The sequence below is a fragment of the Bufo bufo genome, chromosome 2 (assembly GCF_905171765.1).
Source record: "Bufo bufo chromosome 2, aBufBuf1.1, whole genome shotgun sequence".
Lineage (NCBI taxonomy): Eukaryota > Metazoa > Chordata > Amphibia > Anura > Bufonidae > Bufo > Bufo bufo.
Genome location: NC_053390.1, coordinates 569,726,191 through 569,754,088, shown reverse-complemented (window position 1 = coordinate 569,754,088; position 27,898 = coordinate 569,726,191).

Below are 27,898 nucleotides of genomic sequence, written 5' to 3'. Positions count from 1 at the left end.
CTTATCAGGGCACAGCACTGCTATGTACCCCAGTGACAAATTATGCTTTGTGACAGAAGCCAGGTCTGTGTTTATAAGTGCAATAAAGTACTTTTCAAATGGAAAGAGTTCAGTGCATTTCAATTTATCAAATACTCCTTGTGATTTTACACAGATTTTATACTGCTGATTAGCTCATTAGTGAGGTTAATTGGATGCATTTACTGGCAGAATTACACAGAGAGAATATGAACCAGAACATGAAGCATTTCAAATGGCAGAGAGCTAACAAAGTCAGTGGCTGGCCTCTGGAAATATTGTCAGACTTTATTTTACAATTATGTTTCCATTTTTAATTTATAATGAAAAATTTAATTTGCATTTATGCACAAGAAAAACATTTTTTTCCACATTTTTATTACTGGAATTAGAAACTGTAATTGCAGACATGCTTAATATTTATGATGATGCCTTTTGATGACGTTTAGCAGTTGTTAAAAGTTACAACCTTTTGTTTTGAATTTTCTCCAAAATTTTGTGTTGATTATTTTCAAGTTATTTGTAGCCGTAAGAGCAATATTGTTCGAGTTCACGGTTCCAACTTCTTTGTATAGCTACAGTATATAGTTAAATGAATAAATATTATCTCCTTGCATCCTCAAATAGGAGGTGCTTACTGCATACCGTACATTGCCACTGGATTTCATAAATGAGTATGTAGTAAGTACCCAAATTCCCCCTAGTAGTCACGCATGCAGAGAGAAATTTCATTTCTAATACCACAACTTTAAATTCTTGTCTACCACCGCATAACTTTATAAGTCGTGGAATTAAGCTTTAACTGTAACCTGACGTATAAAAGCATTGGGTTATATTGCGATCTGCAGGTGCTCCACAGTACTTCCGATTGCTGGGACTGCGCTGTCATCATTGCTACAATGATCCATTGGAATGTAAATTGTAAAAGCCAGCAAAGGAGGCTAATTGACTCCCCCCAGCGGGTGAGCGGGCAGTGGATCCCAGATCTGTTTGCACCTTGCACCTTGCACCAGCTGAAAAGCACAAGCACTTTATCCAGATTGAATTTCCAGCACCTACCTCAAATATAAGAGACTTCCTTCTGCCAGAGCCTATCTCCTAGGAATCCCAAGAACACCACTCTGGGCGGATCCCCGGCAGAGACACTGTGGGTGTGGCCTGGTTAGGTACCCTTATTAACCTGGCCCCACTGCACCAGCGCAGCGGCTAATTGACTCCCCCCAGCGCGTGAGCGGGCAGTGGATCTCAGATCTGTTTGCACCTTGTACCTTGCACCAGTTGAGAAGCATGAGCACTTTATCGAGATTGAACTTCCAGCACTTACCTCAAATATAAGAGACTTCCTTCTGCCAGAGCCTATCTCCTAGGAATCCCAAGAACACCACTCTGGGCGGAGCCCCGATAGAGACACTGTGGGTGTGGCCTGGTTAGGTACCCTATTAACCCGGCCCCACTTCGCCAGCGCAGTGGCTAATTGACTCCCCCCAGTGGGTGAGCGGGCAGTAGATCCCAGATCTGTTTACACCTTGCACCAGCTGAGAAGCATGAGCACTTTATCCAGATTGAACTTCCAGCACCTACCTCAAATATAAGAGACTTCCTCCTGCCAGAGCCTATCTCCTAGGAATCCTAAGAACACCACTCTGGGCGGAGCCCCGACAGAGACACTGTGGGTGTGGCCTGGTTAAGTACCCTTATTAACCCGGCCCCACTGTGCCATCGCTGCGGGCGCCGTCGGCGTTAGTCTAATAATCCGGGCGCAGACGGATTATTAGACTAACTGACATTGCCGGTGCGCCCTTGGCCATCACCAAGATTTCTCCATTATTGGGAAACGCTCGCCTGGTCTGATTGGAGAACTTGGGTAACACAATTGACATTTTAATGTCTTTGTTTGTTATAAGGTACTAATTACTATTGTTATTGTAGTTTTAATTTTTATTATGACTTTACAGTAATTTTATTCCAATAACGGATTTTTTAGGATGGTTATCGATATGATGATGTACACACGCTAATTGCTCTGAATGGGGCCACATTGTCACTTTTGCCCGCACAAACAACAAGGAAATTGACCAATGCGTTAAAGTGAAGAACCACGCTGCCTAAACAAGGAATTTTTTCCACCGTGCAATAAGCCCACCGAGTTGTTACAGGATAACAGTGCTTCCCAGCTCTGGATTCCAAACGCACCTCCTGGATTCCTCTGCAGGGCACCAAAAATCACACCATAGTGAAGCACTTCAAATGCAGGTAAAAAAACTTGGTTTATTATACTCACAAACGAGCTAAAATATATAGCATATATATAAAATCCTGGTAGTAACACTACGCTGCCCGACCCGGGTTTCGCACTCAAGCTTCGTCAGGGGCGAAATCTATGGACATTGGGAGGCATGTCCTTTTAAACCCCCCACCCCCTCCCCCACCCTCCATCACAATATGGCACAATATAATACAAAATATAAAACAAAATACAAAAGACTTCAGCAATCATCTGACCCACCCTCTTATTTCAACCCATAAAATCCACAATAAGATCCACAGTAAAAGACACAAAATTACTCCTTTGTTTCTATTAATACCAATGTATCCACATTTTTCATTCATAAACCGGTCACATGTTGCGATCAGCCAATCTGAAGTTTACAACCCCCTTCATTCAGCACACACCCTCCTCCAACAGGTGCAAGGAGTATCCTCATTGAGCGTCAACATTCATCTTTTTATTCAACAATGGCTCCAGTATATTTAGTCTTATTTTCTCACATGATGTTATGTATCCCTGTTGGATCCCTTTCACAGTGTCACGGAACCATGAACCAGACGTACAACAAGAGATAAGTGAAAATAAGAAGGCTTTATTGAAAATAAAGCTGTAAAGCAAAAGTCCAAACGGATGGTGAAACCGAGCAGAGTCTTTGCGAAGCCAGAGGTCAGGAACCAGAAGGGTAGTCAGACGAAGCCAGGATCAGGAACCAGCAGGGTAGTCAGACGAAGCCAGGATCAGGAACCAGCAGGGTAGTCAGACGAAGCCAGGATCAGGAACCAGAAGCAGCAGCAGTCTTAGAAGCATGTGAACACAAGAGGACCAAGCAAGGAACTGAAGCCACAGACCTCCTATATATATGAGCTAGACATCCAGCTCCTCCCAGTGGGAAGGAGGAGCCGCAGGGTGGAAGGCTACAAGAAACCCAGAAACCAAGATGGCCGCCAGCACATGTCAAACGAAGGAGAACAGCAGGAAGGTAAGACCATGACAGTACCTCCCCCTCAAGGGCCCCTCCTCCGCGGAGCACAAAACGGTTTCTGAGGGAAGCGTGCGTGGAAGGCTCGGAGCAAGGCAGGAGCATGGACATCTGCGGAGGGAACCCAGGAACGCTCCTCTGGACCATAACCACGCCAATGGACCAAAAACTGCAACCGACCGCGGACCAGGCGTGAGTCCAGGATATTGCTCACCTCATATTCCTCACGATTGCCCACTTGGACCGGACGAGGCCGAGGAACCGAGGAAGTGAAACGATTACACACCAGTGGCTTCAACAGGGAGACATGAAACACGTTGGAGATCCGCATGCCAGGAGGAAGCGCAAGGGCATAGGCTACCGGGTTTACCCTGCAAAGCACTCGGAAGGGACCAACAAAGCGAGGCGCCAGCTTGGGAGTGGGCACTCGAAGGTTGAGGTTGCGGGTGGACAACCATACACGGTCTCCGACCTGGTAGGAAGGAGCAGGCGCTCGTCTGCGATCAGCCTGGAGTCTCTGGCGCTGCGCAGAGACCTCAAGGGACTTCTGGATCTGTACCCAAGAAGCACGTAGGACGGAAAGGTGATCCTCCACAGCCGGAATATCCTGGGGAGAGAATACCTCCGGTAGCACGGCAGGTTGGAACCCATAATTGGCCATGAAGGGAGACGTCCCAGAGGAAGAGTTCACCGCCGTGTTCCTGGCAAACTCAGCCCAAGGCAGGAGGTCAACCCAATTGTCTTGGTGATCGGAGACATAGCAACGAAGGAATTGCTCCAAGGCCTGATTGGATCGTTCTGCGGCCCCATTGGACTGAGGGTGGTAGGCCGAGGAGAAGGAGAGATGAATCCCCAACTGGGAGCAAAAGGCGCGCCAGAACCTGGACACAAACTGACTCCCCCGATCCGACACAATCTCCTTGGGCAAACCGTGCAACCGGAAGACCTCCCTGGCAAACATCGTGGCCAACTCTTGTGCAGAGGGTAACTTCTTGAGAGGAACACAGTGGCACATTTTGGAAAACCGATCCACAATCATGAGAATAACCGTATGGCCTCGGGATGCAGGGAGGTCCACAATGAAATCCATCCCCAGGTGTGACCATGGGCGCTCCCCGGTGGCTATGGGTTGCAGAAGGCCCAACGGAAGGTGCCGAGGGGACTTACTCTGGGCACAAACGGAGCATGCCGCTACATATGCGGCGATGTCGGAACGTAGGGAAGGCCACCAGAACAGACGTGAAACAGCCCAGGACAGCTGATTCTTTCCAGGATGCCCCGTGGTCTTGGAGTTATGGTAGGTTCGCAACAACCGAGTGCGCAACTCCTCAGGCACAAAACATCTGCCGTTGGGTCTCCCAGAGGGAGCACCAGATTGAGCCGCCAAAATCTGCTCACCCAGGGGAGAGGTCAGGCTGGTGCGAATGGCGGCCAGGATCTGATTCGGAGGTATGACCGAAGTCGGAATCGACTCCTCCCTGGACAGCTCGGAGTACTGCCGTGATAAGGCATCCGCCCTGATGTTCTTGGAACCGGGTAGGTAGGAGACCACGTAATTAAAACGTGACAAGAACAGAGCCCATCTGGCCTGACGTGGTGTCAATCTCTTGGCCTCAGAAAGGTAGGTCAGATTCTTGTGGTCCGTCAGGATGAGAACCGGAACCACCGAACCCTCGAGCAAGTGCCTCCATTCTTTAAGGGCCTGCACGATGGCCAATAACTCCCTGTCACCAATCTGATAGTTGCACTCCGCGGAAGACAGTTTCCGGGAGTAAAACCCACAGGGAAGCAGAGGACCCTCTGGTGTTCTACGCTGAGACAGAAGGGCGCCTACTCCCGTCTCAGACGCGTCCACCTCGAGGACAAAGGGCAACCCAGGGTTGGGATGCGACAGAATCGGAGCCGACACAAAGGCGGACTTTAGGGCCTCAAAAGCTCGGATGGCCTCGAGCGGCCAGACCTGGGAATTACTGCCCTTCCTGGTCAGATCCGTGAGAGGCTTGGCCAGCATGGAAAAGTCCCTGATGAACTTCCGATAATAATTGGCGAAGCCCAAAAAGCGCTGCAGGGAACGAAGACCACTGGGCTGGGGCCACTGTAAGACAGCCGAAACCTTCTCAGGATCCATGGAGAACCCCTCAGCGGAAATGATGTAACCTAAGAAGGTTACCTGGGATCGGTGAAATTCGCATTTCTCAAGCTTACCGAACAGCTTGTTCTCTCGTAACCGTTGTAACACTCGTCTGACATCCAGAATGTGGGCCTCCATGGATTCAGAATATACCAAGATGTCATCCAAATAGACCACCACACACTGCTGCAACAGGTCACGGAAAACATCGTTGATGAATTCCTGAAAGACTGCGGGCGCATTGCACAACCCAAAGGGCAACCAAGGATTCATAATGACCGGTCCTGGTGTTAAACGCGGTCTTCCACTCATCGCCCGCCTTGATCCTTACCAGGTTATATGCCGCCCTCAGGTCGAGTTTGGTAAAGACCGTGGCCCCTTTAAGGCGATCGAACAGCTCGGAAATCAAGGGTATCGGGTAAGCGTTCTTGATCGTGATGCGATTGAGACCCCTGTAATCGATGCAAGGCCTCAACTCACCGCCCTTCTTTTTCACAAAGAAAAATCCAGCCCCTGCCGGGGACGAAGATTTGCGAATGTGTCCGCGTGAAAGCGCCTCCCTCACGTACTCCTCCATGGCCTCATTCTCCGCTACCGACAGTGGATAGACTTTGCCACGAGGAGGAACGGCACCAGATTGTAACTCTATGGCACAATTGTATGGGCGGTGCGGAGGTAGGGCAACCGCGCGCACCTTATCGAATACATCCCGGTACTCCTCGTATTCAGGAGGCAACAGAGAGTCCGATGAAGTACACAGCAACTTGACAGACCCATGGATGCAACTAGCCCCACACTGCGGTGACCACGAGAGGATCTCGACCGATCTCCAATCGAAAGTCGGATTATGCTTCTGGAGCCAGGGGTACCCCAAGACCACCGAGTAGTGTGGAGACAAAATAACCTGGAGGCAGACCGACTCTCTGTGAACGGCACCAATGGCTATCCCCACTGGAAGGGTCTCATGAGTCACGTGTGGCGGCAGAAGGGGTCTGCCGTCTATCGCCTCAAGAGCCAGTGGGGAACCTCGAGCCTGCAGAGGAATGGAATTGGCGGCAGCGAACACACTATCAATGAACAAACCACCAGCACCAGAGTCCACCAACGCCTGGGTCGTCACCGAGCCCCCGACCCAGGAGAGGACAACAGTGATCAGTGGTTTGTCAACACGGGAAACCGGGGACGAGGAGACTCCACCCAAGATCTGCCCCCGACAGGATCTCAGGTACGAGCGTTTTCCCGGACAATTCGGACATGCCAACTGAAAATGCCCACCGAGACCACAGTACATGCATCGGCCCTCGCGTCTCCGGAGTGCCCTCTCCCCCTCGGACAGGCGAGCAAACCCCAGCTGCATGGGTTCACCCCCAGACAAGTCATCCCCAGGAGGCGTGGGAGGAGAGGGAGGCACGGGTGGGACAGCAAACGTAGGCACCAATCTGTTAGAAGACCTCCGCAGGTTCTCCTTAAAGGAAGGTCTCTCCCTGAGTCTGGTGTCAATCAAAATCAGGAAAGAAATAAGAGACTCGAGCTCAACTGGTAGGTCCTTAGCTGCAACCTCATCCTTCAAGGCATCCGAGAGACCATGAGAGAAAGCAGCGACCAGAGCCTCATTATTCCAGCCCACCTCTGCTGCCAGGGTACGAAACTCAATGGCGTATTCAGCTACGGATCGTGAACCCTGTCTGATGGACATAAGGAGCTTCGCAGCAGAGGCAGCACGAGCCGGCACATCGAATACCTTCCGAAGAGAAGCAACAAAACCGGAAAACTCGGCAACCACCGGATTGTTGTTCTCCCATAAAGGGCTGGCCCAGGCCAAGGCCTTGTCCGAGAGCAGCGAGATCAAGAAGCCCACCTTTGATCTCTCAGTAGGAAAGGCATGTGGCAGCAACTCGAAATAAATGCCCACCTGGTTAAGGAAACCTCGGCACTGAGTTGGCTCTCCCCCAAAGCGCTGTGGAAGAGGGGCAGAACCGGTCATACCCCGAAACACCGCAGGCGCAACAACAGGTGTCGGGGTAGACTCTGGCGCAACAACCGGAGCGGCAGTAGGAGCGAGCCCAGGAGCGACAACCGACCCATCGGCAACGGGAGCGAAATGAGCCGTGCGTTCAAGCAGGGTTTGCAACGCCACAGCGAACCGACCCAACAGGTGATCCTGCTGATCAAGTCTGGCAACCAGCGTGGGTAGCGAGGATGGCCCTGTACCGTCAGAATTCATGGCTTGGTCCTAATGTCACGGAACCATGAACCAGACGTACAACAAGAGATAAGTGAAAATAGGAAGGCTTTATTGAAAATAAAGCTGTAAAGCAAAAGTCCAAACGGATGGTGAAACCGAGCAGAGTCTTTGCGAAGCCAGAGGTCAGGAACCAGAAGGGTAGTCAGACGAAGCCAGGATCAGGAACCAGCAGGGTAGTCAGACGAAGCCAGGATCAGGAACCAGCAGGGTAGTCAGACGAAGCCAGGATCAGGAACCAGAAGCAGCAGCAGTCTTAGAAGCATGTGAACACAAGAGGACCAAGCAAGGAACTGAAGCCACAGACCTCCTATATATATGAGCTAGGCATCCAGCTCCTCCCAGTGGGAAGGAGGAGCCGCAGGGTGGAAGGCTACAAGAAACCCAGAAACCAAGATGGCCGCCAGCACATGTCAAACGAAGGAGAACAGCAGGAAGGTAAGACCATGACACACAGGATGGATACTACAATCATACCAAACATGATTTTGTATCAAACTCTGCATTTAACCCTTTTGATTGCAGTGTGTTTAGTCGGTATATCCACTCGACTTCCCTGCGATTTATCTGCGCTACCGCATCCCCCCCACGCCAGTGTGTTTTGACCACTTCGATTCCTGCAAATATTAATCCTTTTGGGTTCTTTTCATGACACATTTTAAAATGCAGTGAAACACTATGTGTGGTTAAACCTTTTTTTATGTTTCTAATGTGCTCTTGAATGCACACTTTTAATTTTCGTAAAGAGCACCCCACATATTGAAGCCCACATGGGCATTCCAGCAGATATATGACCCCTTCATTTTCACAGGTGCAGCTTCCTTTTAGTTTGAATATTTGTCCATTGCTGTTGGATTTAACGCTCTCAATGGATGAGGCATTCAAAAAGGGGGCTATTAAAAGAATTTGAGGAAATTGGAAAGAGGAAAAACAACAACAATTTGACAGTTGGTGAGAGAAAGGCCCTAAAAGATCTAGAAACCAACCCCCTAATTGTCATAAAACCAGCGGATAAAGGGGGGGGGGGGGCGGGAGTGGTAATAATGGATAAGGAGAAATATGAAGAAGAAATGGTCAGATTAGTGTCAGATGACAAAACATATAAAAAACTAAGGAGTAACCCAGTCTTTGAATATAAAAAGAAATTAGATGGATTGCTGAAGGAGGGATTTGAAAAAGGTATTCTGAATCGGAAGGAGCTGGAATACCTGACTGTGCAGAACCCAGTGATGCCCGTCATATACCATCTACCTAAGGTGCACAAAAACCCAGTAAACCCCCCAGGAAGACCGATAGTGTCAGGGATTAACTCCCTGACAAGCAATATAACTGAATACATTGATTTCTTCCTACAGAGGTATGTCTCAAAGAACTCGTCCTACCTGAAGGACACTGGTAGTGTAATTGATCTGATACAAAATTTGGGTCCATGTAATAATAAAATCTGGATGGCCACAATAGATGTAACCTTTCTGTACACTGTCATACCCAACTCATTAGGACTAAAAGCAGTAGAGAACAGGTTAATGAGTAATCCTCAAATTACAGAAATCCAGGGCAAATAAATTTTGGATTGCCTGGTATTCTGTTTGCACCATAACTACTTTTGGTTCAACAACTCCTTCTACGTACAATGCATTGGGACGGCGATTGGGGCGTAAAATTCGCCCCGAGTTTCGCCAATATATTTATGGGGTACTGGGAGGAGGAGATTATTACCCCACAGCTCGGAGAGGAAAATTCCAGAGGGAAATTTACTCTCTGGAAAAGATTTATCGACGATTGTTTGGTACTATGGGAGGGGGAGAGGGAGGGACTTGAGGTGTTTATATCCAATATAAATGTGAACAACTGGAACCTGCACTTCACGAGCTCCATTAGTGCCACAATGATCAATTTCCTAGATTTATGCATTATAATAGAGGAGGGGAGATTCAAGACCAAAACACATTTCAAGAAAACAGATGTTAATGCATATATAGAACGCAATAAAGAAAAATTGGTCTGTCCTAAAAAACGATAGTCATTGGTAAAGATGTACCAGCTCATCCTGATATTATTTTTAAGAAAGCTCCTAATATAGCAACTCACCTTGTTCATAGTGGACTACTGCCAGTGAGGACAAAAAATGGTATGAGCAAATTCACATGGTGCGGTTTCTGTTTGGCTTGTAAAAATAGAAGCTCTCTCAATAGGGTCCAATCCATTGAGAGCGTTAAATCCAACAACAATGGACAAATATTCAAACTAAAAGACAGCTGCACCTGTGAAAATGAAGGGGTCATATATCTGCTGGAATGCCCATGTGGGCTTCAATATGTGGGGCACACTTTGCGAAAATTAAAAGTGCGCATTCAAGAGCACATTAGAAACATAAAAAAAGGTTTAACCACACATAGTGTTTCACTGCATTTTAAAATGTGTCATGAAAAGAACCTAAAAGGATTAATATTTGCAGGAATCTAAGTGGTCAAAACACACTGGCGTGGGGGGGATGCGGTAGCGCAGATAAATCGTAGGGAAGTCGAGTGGATATACCGACTAAACACACTGCAACCAAAAGGGTTAAATGCAGAGTTTGATATAAAATCATGTTTGGTATGATTGTAGTATCCATCCTGTGAAAGGGATCCAACAGGGATACATAACATCATGTGAGAAAATAAGACTAAATATACTGGAGCCATTATGTTGAATAAAAAGATGAATGTTGGCGCTCAATGAGGATACTCCTTGCACCTGTTGGAGGAGGGTGTGTGCTGAATGAATGGGGTTGTAAACTTCAGATTGGCTGATCGCAACATGTGACCGGTTTATGAATGAAAAATGTGGATACATTGGTATTAATAGAAACAAAGGAGTAATTTTGTGCCTTTTACTGTGGATCTTATTGTGGATTTTATGGGTTGAAATAAGAGGGTGGGTCAGATGATTGCTGAAGTCTTTTGTATTTTGTTTTATATTTTGTTTTATATTGTGCCATATTGTGATGGAGGGTGGGGGAGGGGGTGGGGGGGTTAAAAGGACATGCCTCCCAATGTCCATAGATTTCGCCCCTGACGAAGCTTGAGTGCGTAACTTGGGTCAGGCAGCGGAGTGTTACTACCAGGATTTTATATATGCTATATATTTTAGCTCTTTGTGAGTATAATAAACCACAAGTTTTTTTACCTGCATTTGAAGTGCTTCACTATGGTGTGATTTTTGGTGCCCTGCAGAGGAATCCAGGAGGTGCGTTTGGAATCCTGAACTGGGTAGCACTGTTATCCTGTATCAACTCGGTGGGCTTATAGCATGGTGGAATAAATTCCTTGTTTAGGCAGTGCGGTTCTTCACTTTAACGTATTGGAAACTGGTGTGGTATTCAATAGTATCCAAAAGAACTACGTGACTGACTTTCTTTTATTAGACAAGGAAATTAACCACACATCATTTGTGGAAATCCGCCATCTTGCCAAAAAACCCATAGGCATTTAAGAAGAAGGAAAAGCTTCCCAAAAAAGATTACATCTTCGGGGCCGAATCCAACTCAGAACCAGCATTTGCTGAAAGGGGCACTTCTAAACTGCCGTTCTGCAGTTAAGAATGCAGCCAACATTTACGATTTGATTTTATCTAATAATCTAGACTATTTGTGCCTAACTGAAGTGTGGTTTTCGAAGGGGGTGGATCCTATGTTGGATGAATTGGTCCCCCCTTGTACAAAATTCTTCACATAGACAGGGCCACTAGAGGTGGAGGTGTTGCAATGGTCTTTCGTGAGCATCTAGTGATGACAGCCCTTAAGAATGGCCCAATTTTCAAAACTTTCGAACACCTAGCTATCAAATGCCAGAAGAGGCCTTCTCAATCTATATTGTCTATTACCCCCCAGATTTAAAAACAGGATTTGATGATGAACTGCTGGAATTGGCCACATCGGCCTTCCTAGATAGTCAGAAGAACATCATTGTGGGCGACATAAATTGCTGGGCCGATGATGTGTCTAACATCCAAACCCAGCAATTATTAATATCCCTTGAGACCATTGGCTTCATGCAGGAGGTGACCTCCGCGACTCACAGGGGCAGCCACATCCTGGACTGGATTTTGACATCCGGGGGTGGAGATACAGGTCCAATCCATACATGATCTGGTGTGGACTGATCATAAAAATATACTTTTTACTTAAATTATCCCCCCTTTAAAAAAAGCTCCCCATTTTCCAGTGAGAGATAAGACTCTCACCCAACAAATAAATGAGAAAATTCTTAATTTGGAGGAATTTGGCAATAGCTTTAAGGAGAATCTGAATATAGATTTATTCCGCTCCATAGAATCCACGGAAGCAAAGCTAACAGCTTTTAATGATTGTATAGAGGCTACACTAAACACCTTAGCACCTATGAAACATAAACAGCAACCTCGTCCCCCTAATAAAAACCTGCCTTGCATTCACTGCGTAATTAAGAGAGGATAAAAAGACTACCAGAGCCCTTGAAAAATGCCTGGAGAAAAAATCCCATAGAAGACACCAAAATTAAATACAAAATAAGTATGAGAAAGTATAGAGATAATATTAAAAATACCAAAAGAACATACTACTCAAATAAAATAGGCAATGCGGTTAACAACACCAGAGAACTTTTCAAAGTGGCTAAAGAACTAGCCAATCCTAGATGTAAGATTGCAACGACGGAGCACTCTCAAGCACTGTGCCAGCAAATGGATGACTTCTTTGCTGAAAAAAATCTAGAAACTTAGGGACAATATCCCTATGGTTCATAGGATGGACGAGATACTTTCTTCTTCACTCTCAATCTTACCCGATTCCCTCACAGAATTTTAGCCCATCTCTGAGGAGAGAATGATTGAAATCATTCGAGCTCTTAGATCCTCCTCCTCGCCTCTAGACCCATGCCCAGCAGCCGTGGTGAATTCCGCCACGGTTGCAATGGCACCATACATTCGAGACATTATAAATAGTTCCTTTTCCAGCGGTCAGGTGTCGGCTATTCTGAAGCAGGCAGTGGTAACACCCCTGCCTAAGAAACCGGCGCTACATGTGACTGATCTGAGTAACCTTAGACTGATTTCGGGACTGCCGTTCGCTGCAAAGATAGGCGAGAGAGAGGTTGTTGCACAACTACAGGGATATCTGGAGGCCAATCACATTCTTGACGACTTCCAGTCGGGATTCCGACCCGGAAGGGGTACTGAGACCGCTCTGGTCAATGTCCAGGACGATCTACTGATGGCATTAGACCAGAACGACTCTGAGGTCCTAGTCCTTCTGGACCTATCATCCGTTTTTGACACTATTGACCATCAAGTGTTACTGAACTGGTTGAAAGATTAGATGGAAAGACCTTGGCATGGATGGTCTGATTTCTCCAGGACAGGGTACAACGAGTGAAGCTGGGGGTATTTCACTCAGCCGATCTCCCACTGTTCTGTGGAATACCACAAGGCTCGGCACTATCTCCAGTCTTGTTCAACATCTACCTGAGACCATTGGCCGACATCATCAGGAGCCACAATCTTCAGTTTCATGTTTATGCGGATGATACACAACTGTACTTTAGACTTGCCAAAGGAACAGTTGATCAAGTCGATCTGGCCGGATGTCTCTTGGAGATCGATCACTGGATGAGTGCCAATCATCAAAAGCTTAATGGCACCAAAACTGAATGTATAACATTCAGTGACCAGAAAATTATACCCTCAGCACCCCAATGGCCATTGTCTTTTGGACCTGTCCTTGAGACAGCCATCCAGGTCAGGGACTTGGGAGTGGTCTTGGACTCCAGATTAACCTTGGCTCCTCAGATAAATAAGGTGGTAAGTACCTGCCACTACAGGCTGAAACTTCTGAGGAGGATCTTAAAATACATCGAATAACCTCTCAGGAAAGCCTTGATCGGAGCAGCGATCAGCAATCGGTTGGACTATTGTAATGCCTTACATGGGACTCCCTAAGAATAACTTGCATAGACTTCAACTTGTGCCGAATGCCGCAGCAAGGCTACTAACGGGTATTGCTCGTCGAGACCATATCACACCTTCTCTTAATGCCTTGCACTGGCTCCCCGTCCAACAATGGGTGATGTTCAAGATTGGATGCTTCATGCATAGGGTATTCCATGGTGTGGGGCCCCTGTACCTGTGACGTAAATTCACCAGGTACCAGGACATTGAGGTCTAGTAACTCTGCAAATTTTAACATCCCGCAAGTTAACAAGATCAGAAGTGTAGGTAGATCCTTTTCGGCTCAAGGGGCCAGATTTTGGAACCACCTACCTCTGGCCCTGAAAATTATTCCCAGTCTTCTCTGCACTGAAAACCTTACTTTTCAAACAGGCGTTTGATCATCCTATATAACACTTATTTTTGGTTCATATAATTTTGGGGGTTTTCCTAAATTTTAGTCTATAAATTCACGGTTGGTAATGTCCCTTCTATTTTAAAGATACTTTTTCCTCACGTTTATTAATTTTGTTTTCTTCACATTCTCTATATCTCGTCTGAACCCTTTGAACCTTGAGATCCCCCTACCTTCCCTCCCTTTTTCTTGATTCTCCATTTGATAAGTGCTAGGGAATTGGTCTCTGGAATAGGTGCCTTATTCTCTAGGCCTTTGCGGCCCATGGCAATGTGTCATGCCTTCTTCTTGAATCAGCCAGCTAAGCGCATCAAGGCCCTAAGGGTAAGACTGCGTGTACACAAGACTATACATCATCATCATCATCATCATCATCATCTTCTCAATGTGAGAGCACCCCTGCTGGCTGTAAAAGTAACTGTGAACCTGCAGGCTGGGAATTAACACATTTTTGCCCTTTCTGTGGCAGAAAGAGGTTAATTCACTTTTTTATTTTAAAAATAATTTAATACAAATTAAAAAAAGAAACAAATAAAAAACAAAAAATCATGAAAAATGAGTAAAAAGTGAAATAAGTAAATAAAAAATGTAAAAGTTACAGGTATAGTTACCAGTAAAAAATGAACTAACGCTAATGCTACATTATAAATGCGAGATTCTTGACAAATACATTTTATACAAAATGATTTGTGCTTGTCCATCAATGACAAAGCAATTTCTTTAGGATAGGAACTTACACTAATTATCATCTTCTCTGGTGCCATACTAGCCTCCCAATAAATTAAGGGAATGCAGGTTCCACAAGCATGCTGAGCCCACACTGTATTATACAGTACCTCTTTTGGTGCCCCAATGGCCTCCATTAAATTTAGATAATGCAGGCTCCACCTGCATGCTTAGCTCACTCTGTATTTTAACGCTCCTGGTGCCAAATGGCCTCCAATAAATGCAGGGAGAGCAGACTACAGCTTTATACTCGCACTAATTAAAATAAGCTAATACGTTAGTTAGGAGTGCATGACCACCAATGGAGTAAGCCATACCTCCAAAGCAAACTGCAAATAAAAAATTTGGGGTTATTCAGCACATCCCAGTGCGTAGATCGTGACTAACCCTCAATTTTCTTTGCAGTCTGCATTGAAGGTATGGCTGACTCCATTAGTCGTGCACTCCTGATTAACCTGCCTGCCCCATACATGTGGAACCTGCATTCCCTGAACATAATGTAGGCCAGAGGGGCACCAAAAGAGGTACAATACAGTGTGGGCTCAGCAAGCATGTGGAACCTGCATTCCCTGAATTTAATGGAGGTTGGTATGACACCTAGTATATGTAGTAGTATGCAGTAGTAGATCTCCCTAACTGCCCACTGGGTAAATGTAGTGATGGCTGGGCCTGAGACGGTTTGCTGGACCTTTCTCATTGCCTTTTCATCCAGTCAGCGTAACACCTGCACCACCAACTTCAGCACAGCCAGGGTGAAATGACAGCAGACTGTTCTGAAACTCGTCTGTTTGGGGGAGAAACCTCACACCACGCAGGAGCTGTGGATGGGCATCAAAGAACAGACCGATGAGTGGTTAGTACTGCTGAGCCTCAAGTCCGGCCTAGTGGGGGGGCGATAATGGTCGAATTCTCGCAGCAGCTCTGGGCCTCGACGGTTTGACACCCATCCCTTTGCCTGGCGCTTGTGTTGAATTTGGTGGTGCAGAGCTTCCTGAAAAATTACCCAGAGATGTCAGAGCTGCTGCAGAAAGTGTGGACCATCTGTGCGTGCTTTTGGTGTTCTCACCCTGCTGCTGCTCACCTGTCTGCTCTGCAGAGTAACTTCTGCCTTGCTGCTCACCGCATCGTATGCAACGTACCCACAAGGTGGAACTCCACCTTGCACATGCTGGAAAGACTGTGTGAATGGGGTTCCATGCTGGACATGTGTGCCAAGTTGCGCTGTTTTGAGTACTCCACCAACATGGCCAGTGCAGATGACGCTGTCCTCAGTGTTACTATCCCACTTCTATGCCTCCTTGAAATAACGCTTCAGGCACTGATGGATGAGGTGGTGGCACAGGAGGGAGAGGAGGAGGAACAGAGATCATTCCACAGTTATCAGGCCAGTCGTCCATAGGTGGCTCGGACGGTGGTTTCCTATACCAACAGTGGCCAGGTACACAACTCTCCAGCCAGGGCACAGTTTTGGAGGATAAGGAGGATGATGATGAGAAGGATGATGAATCATTTTCACAGCAGGGTGGCACCCAAAGCAGCTGACGGGCATCACTGGAGCATGGCTGGGGAATACAGAGGACAAAGGCAATACACCTTCCACCGAGGACAGCTTGTCGTTGCCTCTAGGCAGCCTGCTACACTTGAACGAGTACATGCTGAAGTGCCTGTGCAATGACCACCGAGTTGCCCTGATTGTTACCAGTGCTGATTACTGGGTGGCCACCCTGCTCGATCCCAGCTACAAGGATAACGTACCATCCTTTCTTCCATCACTGGAGTGTGATTAGAAGATGCGTGAATAGAAACGCATGCTGGTAGATGCACTACTGACCGCGTTCCCACCTGACAGCGGGGGCTCAGTGGAAGAATGAGGCAGAGAAAGAGGAGGAAGTCGCCAATGCAGCTGGCGCACTGCCACCACTTCAGAAGGGAAGGTTAGCATGGCTGAAATGTGGAAAACCCTTGTCAGCACGCCACAACATCCATCACCACCATCTGATACAGACCATCTTAGCAGTAGGCAGCATTTCAGCAACATGGTACTGACTGGTGGGTCTCCAATTTGGACACATAGCCTGAGATTTCCCTTTTTGGCCTGGAGGTGCTGGCCTGCCCTGTGGCAAGTGTATTGTCCGAACATCTGTTTAGCATGGCAGGGGAGGTGATTACGGATTGGCGCATCCACCTGTCCATGGCCAACTTGGACATGCTCGTGTTCATTAAAATGAACCAGGCATGGATCCTACAGGACTTTTTTGTACCTTGAGCTGAGTAGACAAGTATACCGGCCACACCCAGCTATTGTTATACTTCAGTGCAGTTTGTTCGTTCTGTTTGCCATGTCCCAATGTTTTAGGGCCTTCCCAAATAAAAAAAATAAAAATAAAAAAACACAAAAACTGTGTTGGCTACCTCCTTCTAGTGATGAGCAGCATAGGCAATATTCATGTTGCGATATTTCGCAAATTTTTGGCCTAACATTCGCCATAAATTTGCAAATTCTAGAATTCGTGATCTCCAGTCATTATTTTCCTGATTGTGAAAATCGACAATGTAATATGCACTTATTGCGCGCACAATACAGGCGTGGCTCACTTTTGCAACATTTTTCAAGCTGCTAGAAGTTTCCTGAGACTGGAGAAAATGCACAGTACAGTAATTCCTATCACACTACCTAACACCCTGCACTGGAACCTGCTACTCCACTTGAACCCCCACCTCCTGGTTCAAGATTATTATATAGTTACATAGTTAATACGGTTGAAAAAAGACATAAGTCCATCAAATTCAACCAAGTGATAGGTAGGGATGCAAATCCCAGAAGGAATTGAGACTCAGATTTCTCCACGTTTTCATAAGCATAAATGCTGTTTACTTTTAAGAATTCATCTAAACCCTTTTTAAAACTGTCCACTGTTCCTGCTGTGACCACATCCTGAGGAAGTCTATTCCACATCTTCACAGTTCTTACAGTAAAGAAGCTTTGACGCTTCCGGAGACTAAACTTTTTCCTCTCCAATCGGAGGCAGTGCCCCCTCGTCTTATAGTTTTTCACCATATTTTTTGTATAGCCCATTTACAGTCAGGTCCATAAATATTGGGACATCGACACAATTCTAACATTTTTGGCTCTATACATCAGCACAATGGATTTGAAATGAAGTGAACAAGATGTGCTTTAACTGCAGACTGTAAGCTTTAATTTTAGGGTATTTACATCCAAATCAGGTGAACGGTGTAGGAATTACAACAGTTTGCATATGTACCTCCCACTTGTTAAGGGACCAAAAGTAATAGGACAATTGTCTTCTCAGCTGTTCCATGGCCAGGTGTGTGCTATTCCCTCATTATCCCAATTACAATGAGTAGATAAAAGGTCCAGAGTTCATTTCAAGTGTGCTATTTGCATTAGGAATATGTTGCTGTCAACTATCAAGATGAGATCCAAAGAGCTGTCACTATCAGGCTGATTAGGCTGAAAAAACTAAATAAACCCATCAGAGAGATAGCAAAAACATTAGGCGTGGCCAAAACAACTGTTTGGAACATTCTTAAAACAAAGGAATGCACCGGTGAGCTCAGCAATACCAAAAGACCCGGAAGACCACGGAAACCAACTGTGGTGGATGACAGAAGAATTCTTTCCCTGGTGAAGAAAACACCCTTCACAACATTTGGCCAGATCAAGAACACTCTCCAGGAGATAGGTGTATGTGTGTCAAAGTCAACAATCAAGAGAAGACTTCACCAGAGTGAATACAGAGGGATCACCACAAGATGTAAACCATTGGTGAGCCTCAAAAACAGGAAGGCCAGATTCGAGTTTGCCAAACGACATCTAAAAAAGCCTTCACAATTCTAGAACAACATCCTATTGACAGATGGGACCAAGATCAACTTGTACCAGAGTGATGGGAAGAGAAGAGTATGGAGAAGGAAAGGAACTGCTCATGATCCTAAGCATACCACCTCATCAGTGAAGCATGGTGGTGCTAGTGTCATGCCGTGGGCATGTATGGCTGCCAGTGGAACTGGTTGTCTTGTATTTATTGATGATGTGACTGCTGACAAAAACAGCAGGGTAAATTCTGAAGTGTTTCGGGCAATATTATCTGCTCATATCCAGCCAAATGCTTCACAACTCATTGGACGGCGCTTCACAGTGCAGATGGACAATGACCCAAAGCATACTGCAAAAGCAACCAAAGAGTTTTTTAAGGGAAAGAAGTGGAATGTTATGCAATGGCCAAGTCAATCACCTGACTTGAATCCGATTGAGCATGCATTTCACTTGCTGAAGACAAAACTGAAGGGAAAATGCCCCAAGAACAAGCAGAAACTGAAGACAGTTGCAGTAGAGGCCTAGCAGAGCATCACCGGGGATGAAACCCAGCATCTGGTGATGTCTATGTGTTCCAGACTTCAGGCTGTCATTGACTGCAAAGGATTTTCAGCCAAGTATTAAAAAGTGAAAGTTTGATTTATGATTATTATTGTGTCCCATTACTTTTGGTCCCTTAACAAGTGGGAGGCACATATGCAAACTGTTGTAATTCCTATACCATTCACCTGATTTGGATGTAAATACCCTCAAATTAAAGCTGATAGCCTGCAGTTAAAGCACATCTTGTTTGTTTCATTTTAAATCCATTGTGGTGGTGTATAGAGCCAAAAATGTTAGAATTGTGTTGATGTCCCAATATTTATGGACCTGACTGTATATATTTGTAAAGGTTAATCATGTCCCTCCCCCTTAGACGTCTCTTCTCAAGACTAAATAAATTTAATTATTTTAATCTTTCTTCATAACTAAGACCCTCCATGCTCCTTATTAATTTAGTCGCTCTCCTCTGTACTTTTTCCAGCTGTAGTGTGTACTTTCTATGGACTGGTGCCCAGAATTGAACTGCATATTCCAGATGAGGCTGCACCAACGCTTTGTAAAGTGGTAGTATTACATCCCTGCCCCGCGAGTCCATGCCTCGTTTAATGCATGACAATATCCTGGTGGCCTTAGAAGCAGCTAATGGACATTGTATGCTGTAATTTGATCTACCATCCACAAGGGCACCCAATTCTTTCTCTATAAGTGACTCTCCCAGTGTTACATCACCTAGGACATATGAAGCACAGAGGTTATTACTACCAAGATGCATAGCTTTACATTTGTCCACATTGAACCTCATTTGCCAAGTTGATGCCCAATCACTCAGAGTGTTCAAGTCAGCTTGTAGTATATGGACATCTTCCATAGACTGTACAGTTCTACATAGCTTAGTATCATCTGCAAAAATAGAAATAGTGCTATCAATATCGCCCTCAATATCAATAAATAAATTAAATAATAAAGGGCCCAGCACTGAACCTTGGGTTACACCACTTCTAACCTGGGACCATTCTGAATAGGAATCATTGACCATAACTCTCTGGACACGGTCCTTCAGCCAGTTTTCAATCCAATTACAAACTATACTTTCCAAGCCTATAGACCAGGGATGCCCAACCTGCGGCCCTCCAGATGTTGCAAAACTACAACTCCCAGCATGCCTGGACAGCCTATAGCTATCAATCTACAGCAGGGCATTGTGGAAGTTGTAGTTTTACAACAGCTGGAGGGCCGCAGGTTGAGCATCCCTGCTATAGACCTTACTTTACCTATTAAACATCTATGAGGGACAGTATCAAAAGCCTTTGCGAAATCCAGAAACACTGCATCCACAGCCGCCCCTCTGTCCAGGCTACTACTCACCTCTTCATAAAAACAAATCAGGTTAGTCTGACAACTTCTATCCTTGGTAAACCCATGTTAGTTATCACTTATAATATTATTTACAGTCACATACTCCTGTATATAGTCCCTTAAGAGTTCTTCAAACATTTTCCCCACAACAGAAGTTAAACTAACTGGTCTATAATTACCTGTGAAGGACCTTGATCCTTTTTTAAATATGGGCACCACATTTGCCTTGCACCAATCACTTGGCACTGTACCAGTACCTAGAGAATCTTTAAAAATTATAAACAGGGGCACAGCAATGACTGAACTGAGCTCTTTAAGTACTCTTGGGTGTAATCCATCTGGACCCAGAGCCTTGTTCACATTTACCCTATTTAACTTGTCTTGGACCATATCTACAGTTAGCCAATTAAGTATAGTAGTGGATGTACTAACAGCCCCAGCACCACAGATACCAGCTCCTTTCTCTTCTTTTGTATATACAGAGCTAAAAAAAAAAACATTTAGTAACTCTGCCTTTTCCTTATCTCCAGTGACTACCCCCCTTAACTATTATTTAGTAGACCTACCTGCTCAGACCTAGTTTTTTTTTTAGCATTTATATATTGAAATAATTTTTGGGGGATTTGTTTCGCTCTCTTTTGCTATCTACTTTTCATTTTGTATTTTTGCTAATTTTATCTCCTTTTTACAGATTTTATTAAGCCCTTTGTAATCTTCAAATGCTCCAGCTGACCACTCAGATTTGTATTTTTAAAATGCCCTTTTTTGTCTTTTATTGCCCTTTTTACAGTAGCTGAAAGCCATGGGGGGGGGGGGGGGGGGGGGGTTAATTTTAGCCGTTTATACTTGTTACCTAAAGAAATAAAAAAAATTGTGCAATTACTCAATGTGGATTTAAAGCTCTCCCATTTATCCTCAGTATTATTATGTGACAGAAGCTGCACCCAGTCTATGCTCTGAAATGCTGCCCTCAACCCAGGGAAATTAGCCTTTTACATTTAGAATTAGAGTTGAGCGAACACCTGGATGTTCGGGTTCGAGAAGTTCGGCCGAACTTCCCGTAAATGTTCGGGTTCGGGAACTAAACCCGAACCGAACTTCGTCCCGAACCCAAACCCCATTGAAGTCAATGGGGGCCCGAACTTTTGGGCACTAAAAAGGCTGTAAAACAGCCCAGGAAAGAGCTAGAGGGCTGCAAAAGGCAGCAACATGTAGGCAAATCCCCTGCAAACAAATGTGGATAGGGAAATGAATTAAAATTAAAATTAAAAAAATAAAAATTAACCAATATCAATTGGACAGAGGTCCCATAGCAGAGAATCTGGCTTCACGTCAGCAGAGAATCAGTCTCTTCATGCCATAGCAAAGAATCTGGCTTCATGTCAGCAGAGAATCAGTCTCTTCATGCCATAGCAGAGAATCTGGCTTCATGTCAGCGCAGAATCAGTCTTCATGTCATAGCAGAGAATCAGGCTTCACGTCACCCACCACTGGAACAGGCCACTGTCACACATTTAGGCCCCGGCACCCAGACAGAGGAGAGCGGTCACGTAACAGAGAATCTGGCCTTATGTCAGCGCAGAATCTGTCTTTATGTCATAGCAGAGAATCAGGCTTCACGTCACCCACCACTGGAACAGGCCACTGTCACACATTTAGGCCCCGGCACCAAGACAGAGGAGAGCGGTCCCGTAACAGAGAATCTGGCCTTATGTCAGCGCAGAATCTGTCTTCATGTCATAGCAGAGAATCAGGCTTCACGTCACCCACCACTGGAACAGGCCACTGTCACACATTTAGGCCCAGGCACCCAGGCAGAGGAGAGAGGTCCCGTAACAGAGAATCTGGCCTTATGTCAGCGCAGAATCTGTCTTCATGTCATAGCAGAGAATCAGGCTTCACGTCACCCACCACTGGAACAGGCCACTGTCACACATTTAGGCCCAGGCACCCAGGCAGAGGAGAGAGGTCCCGTAACAGAGAATCTGGCCTTATGTCAGCGCAGAATCTGTCTTCATGTCATAGCAGAGAATCAGGCTTCACGTCACCCACCACTGGAACAGGCCACTGTCACACATTTAGGCCCCGGCACCCAGACAGAGGAGAGCGGTCCCGTAACAGAGAATCTGGCCTTATGTCAGCGCAGAATCTGTATTCATGTCATAGCAGAGAATCAGGCTTCACGTCACCCACCACTGGAACAGGCCACTGTCACACATTTAGGCCCAGGCACCCAGGCAGAGGAGAGAGGTCCCGTAACAGAGAATCTGGCCTTATGTCAGCGCAGAATCTGTCTTCATGTCATAGCAGAGAATCAGGCTTCACGTCACCCACCACTGGAACAGGCCACTGTCACACATTTAGGCCCCGGCACCCAGACAGAGGAGAGCGGTCCCGTAACAGAGAATCTGGCCTTATGTCAGCGCAGAATCTGTATTCATGTCATAGCAGAGAATCAGGCTTCACGTCACCCACCACTGGAACAGGCCACTGTCACACATTTAGGCCCAGGCACCCAGGCAGAGGAGAGAGGTCCCGTAACAGAGAATCTGGCCTTATGTCAGCGCAGAATCTGTCTTCATGTCATAGCAGAGAATCAGGCTTCACGTCACCCACCACTGGAACATGCCACTGTCACACATTTAGGCCCAGGCACCCAGGCAGAGGAGAGAGGTCCCGTAACAGAGAATCTGGCCTTATGTCAGCGCAGAATCTGTCTTCATGTCATAGCAGAGAATCAGGCTTCACGTCACCCACCACTGGAACAGGCCACTGTCACACATTTAGGCCCAGGCACCCAGGCAGAGGAGAGAGGTCCCGTAACAGAGAATCTGGCCTTATGTCAGCGCAGAATCTGTCTTCATGTCATAGCAGAGAATCAGGCTTCACGTCACCCACCACTGGAACAGGCCACTGTCACACATTTAGGCCCCAGCACCCAGACAGAGGAGAGCGGTCCCGTAACAGAGAATCTGGCCTTATGTCAGCGCAGAATCTGTATTCATGTCATAGCAGAGAATCAGGCTTCACGTCACCCACCACTGGAACAGGCCACTGTCACACATTTAGGCCCAGGCACCCAGGCAGAGGAGAGAGGTCCCGTAACAGAGAATCTGGCCTTATGTCAGCGCAGAATCTGTATTCATGTCATAGCAGAGAATCAGGCTTCACGTCACCCACCACTGGAACAGGCCACTGTCACAAATTTAGGCCCCGGCACCCAGACAGAGGAGAGCGGTCCTGTAACAGAGAATCTGGCCTTATGTCAGCGCAGAATCTGTATTCATGTCATAGCAGAGAATCAGGCTTCACGTCACCCACCACTGGAACAGGCCACTGTCACACATTTAGGCCCCGGCACCCAGACAGAGTAGAGCGGTCCCGTAACAGAGAATCTGGCCTTATGTCAGCGCAGAATCTGTATTCATGTCATAGCAGAGAATCAGGCTTCACGTCACCCACCACTGGAACAGGCCACTGTCACACATTTAGGCCCAGGCACCCAGGCAGAGGAGAGAGGTCCCGTAACAGAGAATCTGGCCTTATGTCAGCGCAGAATCTGTCTTCATGTCATAGCAGAGAATCAGGCTTCACGTCACCCACCACTGGAACAGGCCACTGTCACACATTTATGCCCCGGCACCCAGACAGAGGAGAGCGGTCCCGTAACAGAGAATCTGGCCTTATGTCAGCGCAGAATCTGTCTTCATGTCATAGCAGAGAATCAGGCTTCACGTCAGCCACCACTGGAACAGGCCACTGTCACACATTTAGGCCCAGGCACCCAGGCAGAGGAGAGAGGTCCCGTAACAGAGAATCTGGCCTTATGTCAGCGCAGAATCTGTATTCATGTCATAGCAGAGAATCAGGCTTCACGTCACCCACCACTGGAACAGGCCACTGTCACACATTTAGGCCCCGGCACCCAGACAGAGGAGAGCGGTCCCGTAACAGAGAATCTGGCCTTATGTCAGCGCAGAATCTGTCTTCATGTCATAGCAGAGAATCAGGCTTCACGTCAGCCACCACTGGAACAGGCCACTGTCAGACATTTAGGCCCAGGCACCCAGGCAGAGGAGAGCGGTCCCGTAACAGAGAATCTGGCCTTATGTCAGCGCAGAATCTGTATTCATGTCATAGCAGAGAATCAGGCTTCACGTCACCCACCACTGGAACAGGCCACTGTCACACATTTAGGCCCCGGCACCCAGACAGAGGAGAGGTTCATTCAACTTTGGGTTGCCCCGCAATATAATGGTAAAATGAAATTAAAAATAGTATTGAATGAGGAAGTGCCCTGGAGTAGAATAATATATTGTTAAGGGGAGGTAGTTAATATCTAATCTGCACAAGGGATGGACAGGTCCTGTGGGATCCATGCCTGGTTCATTTTTATGAACGTCAGCTTGTCCACATTGGCTGTAGACAGACGGCTGCGTTTGTCTGTAATGACGCCCCCTGCCGTGCTGAATACACGTTCAGACAAAACGCTGGCCGCTGGGCAGGCCAGCACCTCCAAGGCATAAAAGGCTAGCTCTGGCCACGTGGACAATTTGGAGACCCAGAAGTTGAATGGGGCCGAACCATCAGTCAGTACGTGGAGGGGTGTGCACAGGTACTGTTCCACTATGTTAGTGAAATGTTGCCTCCTGCTAACACGTTCCGTATCAGGTGGTGGTGCACTTAGCTGTGGCGTGTTGACAAAACTTTTCCACATCTCTGCCATGCTAACCCTGCCCTCAGAGGAGCTGGGCGTGACACAGCTGCGTTGGCGACCTCTTGCTCCTCCTCTGCCTTCGCCTTGGGCTTCCACTGGTTCCCCTGTGACATTTGGGAATGCTCTCAGTAGCGAGTCTAACAACGTGCGCTTGTACTCACGCATCTTCCTATAACGCTCCAGTGTAGGAAGTAAGGTGGGCACATTGTCTTTGTACCGGGGATCCAGCAGGGTGGCAACCCAGTAGTCCGCACACGTTAAAATGTGGGCAACTCTGCTGTCGTTGCGCAGGCACTGCAGCATGTAGTCGCTCATGTGTGCCAGGCTGCCCAGAGGTAAGGACAAGCTGTCCTCTGTGGGAGGCGTATCGTCATCGTCCTGTGTTTCCCCCCAGCCATGCACCAGTGATGGGCCCGAGCTGCTTTGGGTGCCACCCCGCTGTGAACATGCTTCATCCTCATCCTCCTCCACCTCCTCCTCATCCTCGTCCTCCTTGTCCTCCAGTAGTGGGCCCTGTCTGGCCACATTTGTACCTGGCCTCTGGTGTTGTAAAAAACCTCCCTCTGAATCACTTCGAAGAGACTGGCCTGAAAGTGCTAAAAATGACCCCTCTTCCTCCTCTTCCTCCTGGGCCACCTCCTCTTCCATCATCGCCCTAAGTGTTTTCTCAAGGAGACATAGAAGTGGTATTGTAACGCTGATAACGGCGTCATCGCCACTGGCCATGTTGGTGGAGTACTCGAAACAGCGCAACAGGGCACACAGGTCTCGCATGGAGGCCCAGTCATTGGTGGTGAAGTGGGTCTGATCCGCAGTGCGACTGACCCATGCGTGCTGCAGCTGAAACTCCACTATGGCCTGCTGCTGCTCGCACAGTCTGTCCAGCATATGCAAGGTGGAGTTCCACCTGGTGGGCACGTCGCATATGAGGCGGTGAGCGGGAAGGCCGAAGTTACGCTGTAGCGCAGACAGGCGAGCAGCGGCAGGGTGTGAACGCCGGAAGCGCGAACAGACGGCCCGCACTTTATGCAGCAGCTCTGACATGGCGGGGTAGTTGCGAATGAACTTCTGCACCACCAAATTCAGCACATGCGCCAGGCAAGGGATGTGCATCAAACCGGCTAGTCCCAGAGCTGCAACGAGATTTCGCCCATTATCGCACACCACCAGGCCGGGCTTGAGGCTCACCGGCAGCAACCACTCGTCGGTCTGTTGTTCTATACCCCGCCACAACTCCTGTGCGGTGTGGGGCCTGTCCCCCAAACATATGAGTTTCAGAATGGCCTGCTGACGTTTACCCCGTGCTGTGCTGAAGTTGGTGGTGAAGGTGTGTGGCTGACTGGATGAGCAGGTGGAAGAAGAGGAGGAGGATGCTGAGTAGGAAGAGGAGGAGACAGGAGGCAAAGAATGTTGCCCTGCGATCCTTGGCGGCGGAAGGACGTGCGCCAAATAGCTCTCAGCCTGGGGCCCAGCCGCCACTACATTTACCCAGTGTGTGTGGGAGATATAGCGTCCCTGGCCGTGCTTACTGGTCCACGTATCTGTGGTTAGGTGGACCTTGCCACAGATGGCGTTGCCCAGTGCACACTTGATTTTATCGGACACTTGTTTGTGCAGGGAAGGCACGGCTCTCTTGGAGAAGTAGTGGCGGCTTGGAACAACATACTGTGGGACAGCAAGTGACATGAGCTGTTTGAAGCTGTGTGTGTCCACCAGCCTAAATGACAGCATTTCATAGGCCAGTAGTTTAGAAATGCTGGCATTCAGGGCCAGGGATCGAGGGTGGCTAGGTGAGAATTTACGCTTTCTCTCAAATGTTTGTGAGATGGAGAGCTGAACGCTGCCGTGTGACATGGTTGAGATGCTTGGTGACGCAGGTGGTGGTGTTGGTGGTACATCCCATGTTTGCTGGGCGGCAGGTGCCAATGTTCCTCCAGAGGCAGAGGAAGAGGCCGAGGTGGCGGCAGCAGAAGAGGCCGAGGCGGCAGCAGCAGAAGAGGTAGCAGGGGGAGCCTGAGTGACTTCCTTGTTTTTAAGGTGTTTACTCCACTGCAGTTCATGCTTTGCATGCAGGTGCCTGGTCATGCAGGTTGTGCTAAGGTTCAGAACGTTAATGCCTCGCTTCAGGCTCTGATGGCACAGCGTGCAAACCGCTGGGGTCTTGTCGTCAGCACATTGTTTGAAGAAGTGCCATGCCAGGGAACTCCTTGAAGCTGCCTTTGGGGTGCTCGGTCCCAGATGGCGGCGGTCAGTAGCAGGCGGAGTCTCTTGGCGGCGGGTGTTCTGATTTTGCCCACTGCTCCCTCTTTTGCTACGCTGTTGGCTCGGTCTCACCACTGCCTCTTCCTCCGAACTGTGAAAGTCAGTGGCACGACCTTCATTCCATGTGGGGTCTAGGACCTCATTGTCCCCTGCATCGTCTTCCACCCAGTCTTGATCCCTGACCTCCTGTTCAGTCTGCACACTGCAGAAAGATGCAGCAGTTGGCACCTGTGTTTCGTCATAATCAGAGACATGCTGAGGTGGTATTCCCATGTCCTCATCATCAGGAAAAATAAGTGGTTGTGCGTTAGTGCATTCTATCTCTTCCACCCCTGGGGAAGGGCTAGGTGGATGCCCTTGGGAAACCCTGGCAGCAGAGTCTTCAAACAGCATAAGAGACTGCTGCATAACTTGAGGCTCAGACAGTTTCCCTGATATGCATGGGGGTGATGT